At 41.6% G+C, this 14,586-nt stretch overlaps 1 long non-coding RNA gene across 4 annotated transcripts in view; it reads left to right on the top strand.

Annotated features, from left to right (window-relative positions):
* Positions 1–484, top strand: part of LOC139440383 (uncharacterized) — a 238,925-nt gene extending 238,441 nt beyond the window's left edge. For all 4 annotated transcript variants that reach the window (XR_011650602.1, XR_011650604.1, XR_011650601.1 and 1 more), the window contains one exon: positions 339–484. This is a non-coding gene — a long non-coding RNA (uncharacterized lncRNA). The remainder of the gene's footprint in view (positions 1–338) is intronic.
* The last annotated feature ends 14,102 nt before the right edge of the window (positions 485–14,586 follow it).

Below are 14,586 nucleotides of genomic sequence, written 5' to 3'. Positions count from 1 at the left end.
ATGTAGTGTGGGGGTGGTCACTACATGTTTTTACTTTATGGGCCAGTGGAAGCATTCGGTCTGAAATCCATCCGTTATCCTTAGAGAAGAATCAGATAATATGTTCAAGAAAAAATCAAGTCATTTTGGTTGTGGCTGTTTCAGGCTTTTTGGCTGTAGTCATAGATTATTGTCCCTTAAGAACTGCAAGAGATGAGGGACAGAACTGAGAATGAAGAAGTCACGCTCTGAAATACGCAGCAACTGGGTTGATCTCATAAATTAAAATGCTGAAGCTCCACTTTTCCAATTATGAAAATAACATTTCCCAATTTTATGTATTACTTTTTAAAATATAGCTGAGCTGAGCTACAGTGTGTCCTTCCAGAAGAGAGAACGCCTAACAAGCAGGAGGATCCAATCGTGCGTCTGTGATCCAATTCTGAGTTTGTGCCATTTTAGAAGCCCGCTATCATCACGAAGCAGAAGCGATTTTCACCCTTTTTTGCAAGTATGTATTTCTGTGATTCACAAAACACTCCTCTAAAAAAGATTCTTCTAAGTATATTAAACTGGTCCCAGGCTGGTTTTCATTGTTTTGGAAGCTTAGGACTAAATTCTAATCATAGTCCCATGCACGTGTGGAGACCTGGGACCAAGGGATGATTTGTGCAAACACCCGGTCAACATGTAGTGTCCGAATTTACATAAAAGTTAATGGACACTCAATGAATAGGGATTCTTCCCACCACAATTCCCCATTAGGCTGCCTATCAAGTGACTTTTATTAACTTAACCTTCATAAAGATATAATCAAGTTATTAATAAATGTGTCATCATCACCATCATCATCACCACCACTTCTTTCAATAGATCATTTGAACTTACTTTCTCTTCCCTGGACCACTTAACTCCTTTTTCTTCCTCCTGTGAAATTTGCTACCCGAGTGTGAATCAGTATTCCTCAAACCCCTTTCACTCCGTTACTATAAGCATGAAACTTCATGCAGTACACTCCACATTCAGACAGGCTACCCTCAGCATTATTGAAAATCTTCTTAGCTAATGGGGTATTTGTACCGGGGTTTTATTCAGGTTTACTTTTGACAGCTGGTATTTTCGCTTGCAGCTTTATTCCTTCTGGCTTCTACGCTCCTGCATCCCGCAGTGTGCCCTCCACAACACCTGCCTGCTCCTGTGCCCTCGGGTGTCCTGTCTTCAGGGAGCCCGCTAGCAGTGGCAGACCAGCAAACCAGCAACTTCGCATAGTTTTTAGAATCTCTCGAGTGCATGCAGTAGAAGAAATAAAGGCAGGTGAAGCATATTCGACTTGAGATGGAGAACAGATGCCCTTCCGTGCAATTCGTCTGCCTTCTAACTGTCCCCAACTCCTTAGTAATGAGCTCAGTCCTCCTGCTCACTTGAAAATTGTCCTTTGCTCATCATCACCACTCCCTGCCCAGATCCTCTGCCGTTACCCCTTGCACATGAAAATTCTCATTAGCTCAAAATCAGGATTCCAGTGAACTATTTTAAGAGTAAACAGTAGATCAAACTAGTTCACTTTAAAAGGAATAAGTGGCTACTGCTTCAACAGACTAGTTCATTCCATTTCCAACTCTTTATATTTGGTTGTCAAAGTGTGAAGAGAGAATATCAAGAAATGCCAGTGTCCCCCCAGGGCATTTACATTAAAAGCTTGAGCTAGTTATCCCTAAGGGCTACATTCCCTAAGGTGGAATTTCGGTGTGACTGGCCCATGTGTGTGTGTGTTTGGAGGGAGGGGAAGCAGGGAGGTTTGCCTGGGTATGAACAATTGCCCCTTACATAGCTTTTTGGAAAGTATGAATTTTTTGCATATTAAGTGGTCTTAGAGTAGGTCCTATCTATGAAGAGAAATTTTCAAACCTGATACATGTATTGCCGAGGCATATAAATGGTCCTTTGCAAATGTATAAGTGTCCTTTTTACAGTAGGTGGCTTATGTAAGGGAGAGACATAATTTAAAATGAAATGTAGAAGTATGGAATGATTGTGAAGTTTCAAGGTAGATTCTTATGCTGTTGGCATCTTTGAGAACTAAAGCTTAATCCAAGATGATTTGAGAAGATGAATCAGAGGTTAAGTAACACTACACAAATACTTCTGCTGTCTAAACCTAAATTGCTTTCGGGCATTCCTCCATCTGTAAAGAGTCAGGAGACAAGATTAATGTTTGTTTGACATTCTAGCCATTAGGTATAAAGTTTAGTCTTCAGTGAGGAAAGGGAATCACTTGTAGTTTCAAAAAATGGGGAACAAAAAGCCTTCAGCTAAGGAAGGAAAAGTTTAGACTAGATATTAGGAAAAAGAATGTTCTTATGAACAAGAGCCACAGAGTATTGGAGTAGGTTCCCAAAAAGAGGTCAAAGAAGCTTCTGTGCAAAAAGAATGGTTTCATTAAGATGTTATAGGAATATAAGGCCTGGCTTGAAAAATGCAAGCAGAGGCAAGCAAGGCCTTTTTCTCATTCTATGGCCTAGTAGGTCAGAGGGCTGGGGCACTTCACAGCAAGCTGTGTTCAAGGCCAGAGTGAAAAGCAGTAAGTCCTAGAAGAATGACATCCTCCTAATGAGAACTATAGAGACTAAAGAATCTCCTCCTTCACACTGACATCTAAACAGATTTTCAGAAATCCACTAAGATAAGCATAGCAGGTCAAAAGGGAAAGAGTCAAAGGTGAGCATGAAGCCAAGAACTTCAGAGAATTTCAAACAGATGTACCCACACATTTTTAATTCCCTGAGGTCTGAGAGCAGAGCAATATTTTATGAACTGGCAGGTCACTTCATAAGAAGGCCAAAAGTCAAGCATTTTTGTACACACGTAACAAGTCAGCTGTTCCAGTGATAGGCCGATCTTCAAGAGAGGCATCTGAAGTTCCACCACCTAAAAGTGACACACTGTGTTCCTGGTAACAGATCTAAAATCATACGTCCCATTCAAGTTGGCAGAACTTATCCCAAACTATACTTCTAAAAAAAAAAAAAATCTATAAAACTTGGATTCCCCACCTCAGAGCAAAAAATCTAGCTTATGTTGTTGAGCTTCCGAATTTGAACATAAGAACTTCCTACATGTTGGCCAATCAGTTCTAAAATGAAAAATTCATTCAATAAGCTGTTTGTGTTGGCACGGCTCCTAACACTAGTTTGATACAGCCTCGTGTGGACAGTCAGTCCAAGCCACCTGTTACTCAGTTAATGGGCAGAGTTGATTTGGTTCACCTGACTGACTAAGCTCACGGCACTTCCATCCCTCACCTCTGTTTCTTTCCCATCTCATTTAAAGAAGGTGAATATCCTGGAAAGTAGAAAACTCTTGGAAATTTAAAGAAATTTCAGTGTTCCAGTGAGTATGGCTGTGTAACAAATCACCCCAAAAGTTAGTGGCTTAAAGCCGTAACAGTCAGTTATTATTCCTTGGAGTTTTTACAGATCAGAAAGTCAGAATCTGCTCAGGGTCTCTCACGAGACTGTAGTCATCTAAAGGCTTGACTGGGGCTGGAAGATACAGCCAAGGTAGGTCAGGCAGTTTGCTGGCAAGTCGCTGCTGGCCTTTGGTTGGAGCGTCTCCGTGTGGATGTCGCCACAGCTGCCTGAGTGTCTTCACGGCATGGATGCTGGCTTCCTCCGAGCAGGTGACCCAAGAGAGCAGGGCTGAAGCTGCCATGCCTGCTATGACCTAGCTCTGGGAGTCACACACTGTCAACTTCTGCTGTATTCCACTGGCCACACCGGGGCAGCCCTGACTCAGTGTGAAAGCAAATGCACAAGTACACGAACAACAGGAGGCTGAGATCATTAGGGCCATCTCGGTAGCTGGCTACCACACTCAAGTGCAGGCAGTACACTGACATTTGTGAGTATAGAAGTCATTCTTTGAATCCAAGTTTGCCTGAGCCACCCAGGATCACTGATCTTTCATCATTGTTTTTGCTCTTGGTCTTGTGGATACCATGTGTTCCTTCACTTCCTCATTTTTAGGTATGACTTACCAGGTTCAGCTGAAAATGCCTATTTTTATAGACACTGAAGCATCATTGCTAACTCTAGCCTCCAAAAGATCCTGTCCAACCCCTTTTGAATTCATTCATTTAACAAATATTTGTCCGATGTCTACTATGTACAAAGGATACAATGTTGAACAAGACAAGCAAGGTCCCTAATCTCTTGGAAGATATTCTAATGGCAAAAAAAAAAATGAAAATAAGACAAATAAATAAATGTGTCACTTCTAGGCCAAAGGCTTTATCTGTTAATGAAAAAACCTATAATTCTCCCTTCGTCTGTTATAGCAACTGAGATGCCCCAGGGTCCAGGTGGTAAAATGGCTGAGCCCCTTTTAAACTGTGTCCTTGAGTGACTAAGTAAGTAGAACACCCACTTAACCACAATGTCATATTAGGTGTAAGAAACAAAACTTTTGTGTGTGTCTTAAACCACAGAGATTTGGGGGTTGCTAGTTAACACAACCCAGCCTAGATACGTCTGATTACTCTGCCTCTGAAATGTTCTTCAGTGAAAAGTAAGTTCTAAGCTGAATAGTTATCAGTCAGCCCAAATCATTCCTGTATAGCCACTGATGGCTATTCCCGCATATAAACCCAAGTCATCATTCTTCCTGATCTGCCGTTTCTCTGAGCAGGGCGTACTCTCCATGCCTGCTCCTACCTTTAGTCATTAGGAGACGCAAGATGTTGCCGCCACTTGTGAATAAATAATAACATTTACATTGATAAAGCTCAGGTTTTCTTGTTCAGAAAAAGAAATTAACCCTGGAAGTTTGGTGGGGAGGAGAAATATCTTGTTCACAAGCTGCTGCCATCCAGATGTTGGGAGGAATTTCAGAAGGGAAAGTAGAACATAAAGAAGCCCATACCATTGCTATACTGAGGACAGTACATAGCACCCAAGGGGAGAATGGAGGTGCTTATCTTTCCTGTTTCCTCTCTCACAGCCTTCCAGAAAGACACACGTTTTACTCCCTCGGGGTTTATTACATTCATCGGGTATTTTTAGAAAGCCCCTATCAGTAAAGAAAAGCTTCTTCATCTATGTTACTGGGCAGCTTGGTGCTTCTGCCAGGGGCATATTGTAAATGGGAATTCCAAGCAGCACAAATAAGCTTAGAAGGACTTAATTTCTTTCAAATGTCCTCTTGGCTCACACCACTTTTCACAGGCACGGCATTCTTTAAGCTATTTCCAATGCCTCTGATCAAACAGGCTGGACTAATACTACCTAGGGATTTTGGCTGCATCCGAGAGATCAGCTTTTAGCAAACCATCTGTTAAAGCTCCTGGCTTCCCTCTATGCAGTGAGGCTCACACATCATGCGGTGTACATTTTTACCCTCTGTCCTAGACATCTTTTTGGAGTGACTTGCCTCAATCACACATGATCTTTTCAAAGACATTTTCTTATTTTGAAAACTCAAATAAAATCTGCTCTTGTAGCAGAGCTCTTCAAAAAGTTCTGCATCCATGCAGTAGACCTAAAACAAGGGTGCCTTTTTTTTCTTCCCCTTCTACTTTGTGTTTCAAGTCCTAAGATGAGAGGGTGAGAGGATTGCGGATAACCAAAAAATACCAGTTATTAAATATTTCAGGTACAGCCAACCTAGAATCACCTAAGACTTGTTCACAAGTATCAAGTGCATAAGGTTATTCTCATGTACCCAGTTAGCCGTGTGCTTACAGGAAAATGTATCAGAATCCTAAAGGGTCTCCCCTTCTACCTTAATTAGAAAAACCATCAATCACCTCAGTTTGTGAGGGTGGTAAAATGGAGCCAAGACTAAGTCCTGATTTCATTTGAGCCAGCTAACTTTCCTGGGTTTCGTGGCCAAAAACAGGAATACTGACCCCTCACTAACCACATAAAAGGCAGTATATTTATTTGTTCAGCACATGCTTTAGTGCAGCACAGGCATTTTGCACACTTAATTCTGCTCCCAGACAGACTTAAGAGAATGAGTAGGGGAAATAAGTGTATAATAATAACTGGGTAAATCTCCTAAAACTAGCCCTTTTTTTATTGAGAGCACCATGCATTTTCATTAAAAAGTCATCCAGTCAATCCTCAGAACTTTTTGTTGTTCACATTTAGCAGGTGAGAAAAGCTAAAGCTGAGAATCACAAAATGACCTACTTAGCTGAGATCATATAGTTCAAAGTTAGGCCCTGAACCCAGACCCTAAGCGTCTCTCCCTTTCCCATTGGCTACTTTGCAGAGCCTGGAAAGGAGGGAAAGGTAACAGTTCATACCTAAAAAAATGTCTTCTTTGATTATCAAAAGCAATAAGTAGTGTAAGGATTTCTTCCCTGGTCATTCACTTTGCGGGTTCTTAGCAGAGTAAATATTATTAACCCAGCTAAGTTTTGATTGTCAACTCATATCAATAGCAACAAATACAATATTTCTAACTAATGTATTTGCTATATTTTTGGAATATATAAATGAATTTTGAAAATATAAATTATTAAAATATATATAGAATTTTTTATCCAATGTGAACAGCTAGGGTGGTTGGTTAGTTAATTCAAGTCAATTTACAGCAGATATGAATTTTTTAATTAAATACTTTTTATTTTTATTCTTGTTCAAGTACAGTTTTCTGCCTTTTCCCTCCACCCCTCCCCACCACCCCAGCCCTCCCCACCTCCCCCCCGCCATTTCTGCCCTCCTTGTTTTAGTCCATGTGCCCTTTGTAGTTGTTCCTGTAAACCCTTCACCTTTTTCTCCCATTATCCCCTCCCCTCTCCCTTCTGGTTACTGTCAGTTTGTTCTTAATTTCAATGTCTTTGGCTATATTTGGCTTGCTTGTTTGTTTTGTTGATTAGGTTCCAGTTAACGGTGAAATGATATGGTATTTGTCTTTCACTGCCTGGCTTATTTTGCTTAACATAATGCTCTCCAGTTCCATCCATGCTGTCCCAAAGGGTAGGAGCTCCTTTCTCTCTGCTGCATAAAATTCCACTGTGTAAATGTACCACTGTTTTTTGATCCATTCATTTACTGATGGACACTTAGGTTGCTTCCAGCACTTGGCTATTGTAAATTGTGCTGCTATGAACATTGGGGTGCATAGGTTCTTTTGGATTAGTGTTTCAGGGTTCTTAGGATATAATCCTTGCAGTGGAATTGCCAGATCAAAAGGCAGTTCTCTTTTTAGTTTTCTGAGGAAATTCCATACTGTTTTCCATAGTGGTTGCACCAGTCTGCATTCCCACCAACAGTGCACTAAGGTTCCCTTTTCTCCACATCTTCTCCAACACTTGTTGTTTGTTGCTTTGTTTATATTGGCCATTCTGACCGGTGTGAGGTGGTATCTCATTGTGCTTTTAATTTGCATCTCTCTGATGGCTAGTGATGCTGAGCATCTTTTCACAAGTCTCTGGACCCTCTGTATGTCCTCCTTGGAGAAGTGTCTGTTCGAGTCCTTTGCCCATTTTTTAATTGGGTTGCTGTCTTCTTAGAGTGGAGTTGTGTGAGTTCTTTATATATTTTGGAGATCAAACCTTCGTCTGAGGTATCATTGGCAAACATGTTTCCCATACAGTTGGTTCTCTTTTCATTTTAATACTGTTTTCTTTAGCCATGCAAAAGCTTTTTATTTTGATGAGATCCCATTTGTTTGTTTTTTTTTTTCCTTTATGTCCCTTCCTCTAGGGGACACATCAGTGAAAATATTGTTGCATGGCATATCTGAGATTTTCCTGCTTATGTTCTCTTGAAGGATTTTATGGTGCCATGACTTATATTTAAGTAATTTATCCACCTTGAATTTATTTTTGTGTATGGTGTAAATTGGTGGTCAAGTTTCATTTTTTTGCATGTAGCTGTCCAGCTCTCCCAACACCATTTGTTGAAAAGGTTATTTTTGCTCCATTTTATGCTGCTGCCTCCTTTGTCAAATACAGTAGATACTAACTTAACATTATACTTACTTACCTTAAATATTTGTTTTAACTAATGTATGTTAATGAATATTCATTCACAAATCTTTTTGTGTGTGTCCAAAACCTTTCTTAAAGTCAGAGTTCCTACACAATAGCAATGGACAGCCCAGAAAAGAAATTAACAATAAAGCTGAAAAACATATTAAGAAAAAATCCATTAGCAATAGCATCAAAAAGACTAAACTTTTTAAGAATAAATTTAACCAAGGAGAGGCAAGACTTTTACACTGCAAACTACAAAATATTGCTGAAAGAAATAAAAAAAACTTTTAAAAATTGAAAAACACTCCATATTCAGGGACTGGAAGACTTAATGTTGTTCAGATGGTGATATTCCCCAAAGCAATATACAGATTCAATACAATTCCTATAAAAATATAATTGGCTTTTTTTGAAGAAGAAGAAGTGAAAAGGTTGATCCTAAAACTCACATTGAATTGCAAGGGACCCCGAGTAGCCCAAACAACCTTGAAGAGGATGAATAACATTGGAGGACTCATCCTTCCAATGTCAAAGCTACAGTAAATCGAACGATATGGTGCTGGCGTGAGGATAGACACATAGATTAATGGAATGGAACTGAGAGTCCAGAAATAAACCCAAACATCGATAGTCAATCGATTTTTTTTTACAAGAAAGCCAATAGGATTAATGAGGAAAGAACAATCTCTTCACCAAATGGTACTGGGGCAACTGAATATCCACATGCCGAAAGAACGAAATTAAACACTTACCTCAAATGATATCCAAACTTTGTTATAGACTGAATATCCCACAAAATTCACATGTGGAAGCTCTAACTCCATTGCAATAGTACTGGGAGGTGGTGCCTTTGAAAACTAAATAGGTCTAGATCAGGTCATGAGGGTGAATCCCCCGTGATGGGATTAGTACCCTTCTAGGAAGAGAAACTGGAGAGCTAGCACTTGCTCTCTCTCTCTTCACGTGTGGGCTGGTCAAGCTTGGGACCCAATGAGAGGCAGACCACCTGCAATCCAGGAAGACAACCAGAAACCAATAATGCTGGCACCTTGATCTTGGACTTCCCAGACTTAAGAACTGTGAGAAATAAATTTCTGTTGTTTAAGTCACTTAGTCTATATTATTTTTATGAAAGCCTGAGCAGACTAATACAAATATTGAGTCAATATTTTTCAAAGACCTAAACATAAGTGTTGAAACAATAAAGAAAACATAGGGGTAAATCTTCATGACCTTGGATTTGGCAATGGTTTTTTACATATGACACCAAAAATACAAAGGCAGGAAAGAAAGAATGAGAGAAAGAGAGAAAGAGAGAGAGAGAGAGAGAAAGGAAGGAAGGAAGGAAGGAGAAAAGAAAGAAAGCCTCGTCAAAGGAAATATATATATTCCCCTAATTAGAATCCTACATAGTTTTCCTGCATATATTATCCTCCTAATGCATCACCTACAATGTCTAGTTTTAGCTTCCATAAAGTAGAAATATGAGTGCAAATCTCTTCTATGTTTTTATAATCTTTTCCAATCTTCTGCAAGTCATCTTCCCCATACTGATTTAATAGAATTTGTCTTACAAGCTCATCTTCATCAGATTTTTCCAAAATATTTCATTTAGTAATTCTCTCTCACTCTCCTAATCATAAATTCATAGACTATTTAATGGGCCATTTCAATAATGGTTACAACCATCCTGAGAAGGCTGCTTGGTGGGCATAGGCTCAGGGGGCAAGAGGAGCTGCGTGCACATCTGAGTGCAGCTGGCCCATCTTGAGCAGTCACAAACAATGGCCTCAGACAAAGTGCCTTCACAAGGGAACAGGAGAGGCAGAAGCACATGTGGTGAGCTGACACATGGAAGTTGGCAAACAGCATCAACTGTTTATATAAACATAAACACGTATTTTTAATTGCTGGTGACTAATTTAAGAAATTTCTGCCCTGGCTGGTGCAGCTCAGTGGATTGAGCTCGGGCTGCGAACCAAAGGGTCACCGGTTCGATTCCCAGTCAGGGCACATGCCTGGGTTGCAGGCCGTGTTCCCAGTGGGGGGCCATGTGAGAGGCAACCACACATTGATGTTTCTCTCCTTCTCTTTCTCCCTCCCTTCCCCTCTCTCTAAATAAATAAATAAAACTTAAAAAAAAAAAGAATAGAAAGCTAATCAGAAACACACCACATATATATAAAAAAAAAAGAAGAAATTTCTACTTTTGACAAATTACATACACTTCCAAATCACAGAGATAGTGGCTTCATCGGCTATGATTTGGCAAATGGCACAATATGACCCAGCGCCTACAACCTGAGGAGTATTTGTGGGACTTTGGCTGGTTGGGGGATTCTGAGGAGCCAAGAGGATCAGGTTTGGGAGGTTCGGAGACAAAGTTCACCCGAGTGAAATTCGAGAGGAGCAGTAGGGATCAGATCGGTGAGTCGAGTTGCCCAGACTCAGTAGAGAACACTTGGTGCTTAATGGACTGCAGAGGCTGTTTCCTGGGTTATTTAAAAGATGAATTTTCTGTGGTTTAAGAAGGGAAGATTGGAGAAATCCTTTCGTGGCCTCAGCAGTTTCAACTTCAGACATGTCGCACTTTAACGTCCTAAAATATACAGGTTTTCTAGATCTGACTTCTCTCAGATGGGAATTAGCAAAGCTGTTCCTCCTTTGTTGTGAGAGAGAAACATTCTCAAGCATTCGCAAAGGGAACGCCACGTGATACAAGGGGGGCTGGCTAGGGTTATTATTTTTCCACTAAGGATGTGTTTCTCTGCGCATGCTCCCATCTATCAAACTTGGATATCTGCTGGTGCAGTATACTTGACTCAGTATTTTATATAAATGCTTATGTTCTCCTGCTTCTACGAACATGTGGTAAAGCAAAAATTTAGTCATCTTTTTCCCCTTCAATCATCTACTACAGAGATATCAAGGCTCAACTTAGAGAAATAGTCAATTTAGATTCATGCAAGTTTTCATCATCACAGCCTTACTGGTCATTCTTTCTCCTCTTCCGGATGGAAAAACTGGAAACCGAAATGCTAAGGATCACACAGTACAATGGCAGAGCTAGAGCTAGAACCTGGATTTCTTGCCTTTCTACTACCCTATCTTCTTTCTATTCCTAGAGTTTTCATTTATTTCCAAGTCAAAAAAAAATCATTAAATTCCAAATGCAAGATCCATGGATGAGATTGAGGATCCACAGACCTCAGAAATGATCAGCAAAATGTCACGTATTAAGGTGCATTTTTCTGAAAATGAAGGGGAAATTTGATCAGGCTAGAGATACTAAGCATGCTCACACACAGAGGAAGGACCATGTGGGTACATAGCCCGGAGGTGGCCATCTACAAGTCAAGGAGAGAAAGAGACTTCAGGAGACATCAAACCTGCCAAAACCTTGATCTTGGACACCCAGCTCTAGGAGTATGAAAAAATAAATTTCTGTTGTTTAAGCCACCCAGCCTATAGTAGTTTGTTACGTCAGCCCTAGCAAACTGATGCAGTGTCAAAACCCTCTGCAAAAACTGTCAGTTACTAAAGATGTATCAGAAATTACTGTTAACAGCAGAGTAGATTTTATCTACCCTTGGAAAAATGTTTCAAATTATTTAGATCAGGTTTTTCCCCCTGACTGATTTTTTTCAACTTCTAGAAAGCATTTGTTGAAACTCTTCTAAAACTTAAAACCCAGCTAAATATCACAGTTGGAAGGTATGTTTTAATCATTCTACTCTAACCCCTTATTTTACAGAAGGGAAAGTTGGTGTCTCAGAGTCACACAACTGGGCATTCCTGTAAAATAGAGCGCTGGAGGATGACTGAGTGCCTTTGCCAGAGGGGCATTGTGAACAAAACTTAGGTGATGGCAGGAGAGCACTTAGCACAAGGCCAAGCAAGGAGCAAGTGCTCAGTATAAAGCAGCTCCTCATCATTGGATTGGCCTGTGGTCACATGGCTAAGCATTGGTAAATCCACTTTCCAACAATGTTTTGGATGTGGAAACTCTCGGTCTCTCCCAAATCCAAGCCCAGTAAGTTTTCCCAATAGTGATAAACCTGCTCTGATTTAGAGTAAACTTGGTAGGAGCCTGATGAGTTCCCCACTGGGACCTAGACAGAACTCAGGGAGCTGAAGGGGGCAGATCTGCTCCTAAAGCTTTCGCTTGGTCCTTGGACTCAGTCGAAGCCAGACTAAATGATTGAGCCTACAAGTTAATACCCCCTACTCCTGGGGCCCTTCCCCCGGAATACAAGCAGAAGCAGTGAATAAAAGGCAGCGCAGTGAAGCCCAGCTAGCCCACCAGCTCATTTCATGGGGCCGTCACCAGGGTAACAATCAGTACCCTGGGGTTTGATGTGAACCAGTCGTCCCAGTCCCCCATCCTCCCAGCCTGATCTACCCCTAATCCTTAGGAAAGATAGTCCCTGGGTTTCCCTTTGACCCTTGTCCTTGGCTATCTATGTGGATTCTGTCCAGCTGTGTTGAATCATTCCTTTCTACCTTTTATCTTTGCTTTGCCAGTATTTCCTTTGCTAGGAACACAGGCAGATGCCCAGACTCAAAACCTTTCCCAATTTGCAGTCTGGATTTCAGTGGAATACTCTTTCATGTTAAGCTTTAAAGGGTATAGTAAAGATTTCATTGGGGGACAGTTACCTGCCAGCTATTAACCATTGCCTCTGGTCTGACCCGAATTCACAGAGCGTATGGTCACCCGACAACTTAATCAATGAGCCCCTTTGGCTTTAGGGCAGCAGGGGCCAAGAGCTCCGTCAAAGAAGCCTATGTGCTTTCAGCAACTCAGAAGATTCCAGTTGTTTTCAGCAGGGTAGCCTGAGAGGTTAAAATAAACAAATATGAAAATGCCAGATTGCCCTCTCATTTCTTCTCCAACCTGGTGCCAGCCAGGGCCAGTGCCGGGACAGGCTGCCCCCAAAAAGGCTGCGGTGGTGCCCGAGAGGCCCAGCCACGCGACCGGAGCTGTCCCTGCACTAAGTGCCAGGCTTTCTCTCTTCGCCTGACTCTCCAGTTCTAAAAATGCATGAAATACCCATTGCTGTATAATTACCAGATAAATAAAAGGCACTCCAAGCCCTCTCTCCTGGCACCAAGCTCACCCAGTTGGAGGCTGCTGTTGGCAGCCTTTGGGAACATGAACACTTTTAGCAGTGTTTGAACACAAAGCCTTGTGCAGAGAAGCCCAGCAATTGTTTGCATTTGCAGCTGTCATTGGTTAGGATTTTTCTGTCCCAGAGCAGCCCAGCCGGCATCCTGAGTGGGATCTCCATGATGGTGTTACAGGGTAACTACACGTCCTCTCCGTGTGCCCTCAGCCCCGCAGTTCTTTTCAAAAGCTCATAAACACATTTGGCTGCCAGAGAGCTCCCGGAAAAGAGGCTGCTCACTGAGCGATTGTTCAGGCTGCAAGTCCTGCTCACCAAGCAGCTTCGGCCCAGCAGTGGGGCTCCCTGTCTCAGATGCATAGATCTTCTGAATTGGCATGGGACTAAAAGAGTTTTTAAGTGTTTATTGGTTACAGTTTCAAACGCCTGCATTCAGTCTTTAGATTTGGAATTCAAGAGCACCTTGTCCCTCTTGCCTATGATTACAAGAAAAATTGTATAAAACCTTTACCAATATCTGTCCACTTTGGACATCGATGTTGAATTCTCCATGTGTGTGCATTGGGTGTGTTATGTGAATGCAGGTGTACATACCCATGAGGATGGGAGGTGGTTAAAGTAGGACATCCCTGTCACTTAGGGAAACTATTGCAACTGAGACTCTGCTGATAATCCTCTCAAAGCCACCAGTGATTTCCTGATTGCCAAACCCAATGGCCACTTTTAGGTCCTCAAGCCCCTTGATGTCTTGGTAGCACGATAGTGCCAATCACCTTAAAACTATTTTTTGCAAAAGCACCTAAAACCCTGCACCATCGTGATTCTTTCTGATCTCTCTGACCCCTCTTTCCCTTCTCTTCATTGTCTTTTGCTCACTAAACAGCAGCATCCCCACTCAGTCGGGTCAGGTTCTCAGCCGTCTTCTTTCTCTAGTCTCTCTTGGGGGACTCAATTCCCTCCCAAGACCACAAAGATTGACACTCTTTGAGCGATTCCTAAGTACACACCTCTAGCCCTGCCTCTGCTCTCAAACCTTACATTTTTCTTGGCTCAATTAGTTACCATACTGGTACTTCAAACATGCCCACCCAACTCCCCACCTAACCCCAGCTTCCGGACCTGCTCCTGCTCTTGTGTTCTCTATTTGTGTTTGGATTGCAAGGATCTAAAACTAAACACCCCAGAATCGTCTTTGATTCTCTCTTCCATTGTTCCCTCATATGGAACATAGCCATCTGGTCCTGAATGTCTTGTCTTTTTCCTTCTCCATTCCCTCTGCCCCTGCGTTGGTCCAGCTATTATTATTCTCACAAAGAGTATTACTAATCTCTCCAAGAATTTCATGGCTCTCTTCCTCCTATCTCCCATTCCATCCCATGCCTCGCACTCAGATTAATCATCCAACAACACAGTTTTTGTTATATTATTCTGCACCCCAAAAATCAAAGGCCCCACTCCTGGTCCAATAAAGTCCAAGCTCTTTATCCTAAAATTAAG

The sequence above is a fragment of the Desmodus rotundus genome, chromosome 1 (genome assembly GCF_022682495.2).
Source record: "Desmodus rotundus isolate HL8 chromosome 1, HLdesRot8A.1, whole genome shotgun sequence".
Lineage (NCBI taxonomy): Eukaryota > Metazoa > Chordata > Mammalia > Chiroptera > Phyllostomidae > Desmodus > Desmodus rotundus.
The sequence above is the reverse complement of the archived record's forward strand: the minus strand, read 5'-3'. Positions and strand labels throughout refer to the sequence as shown.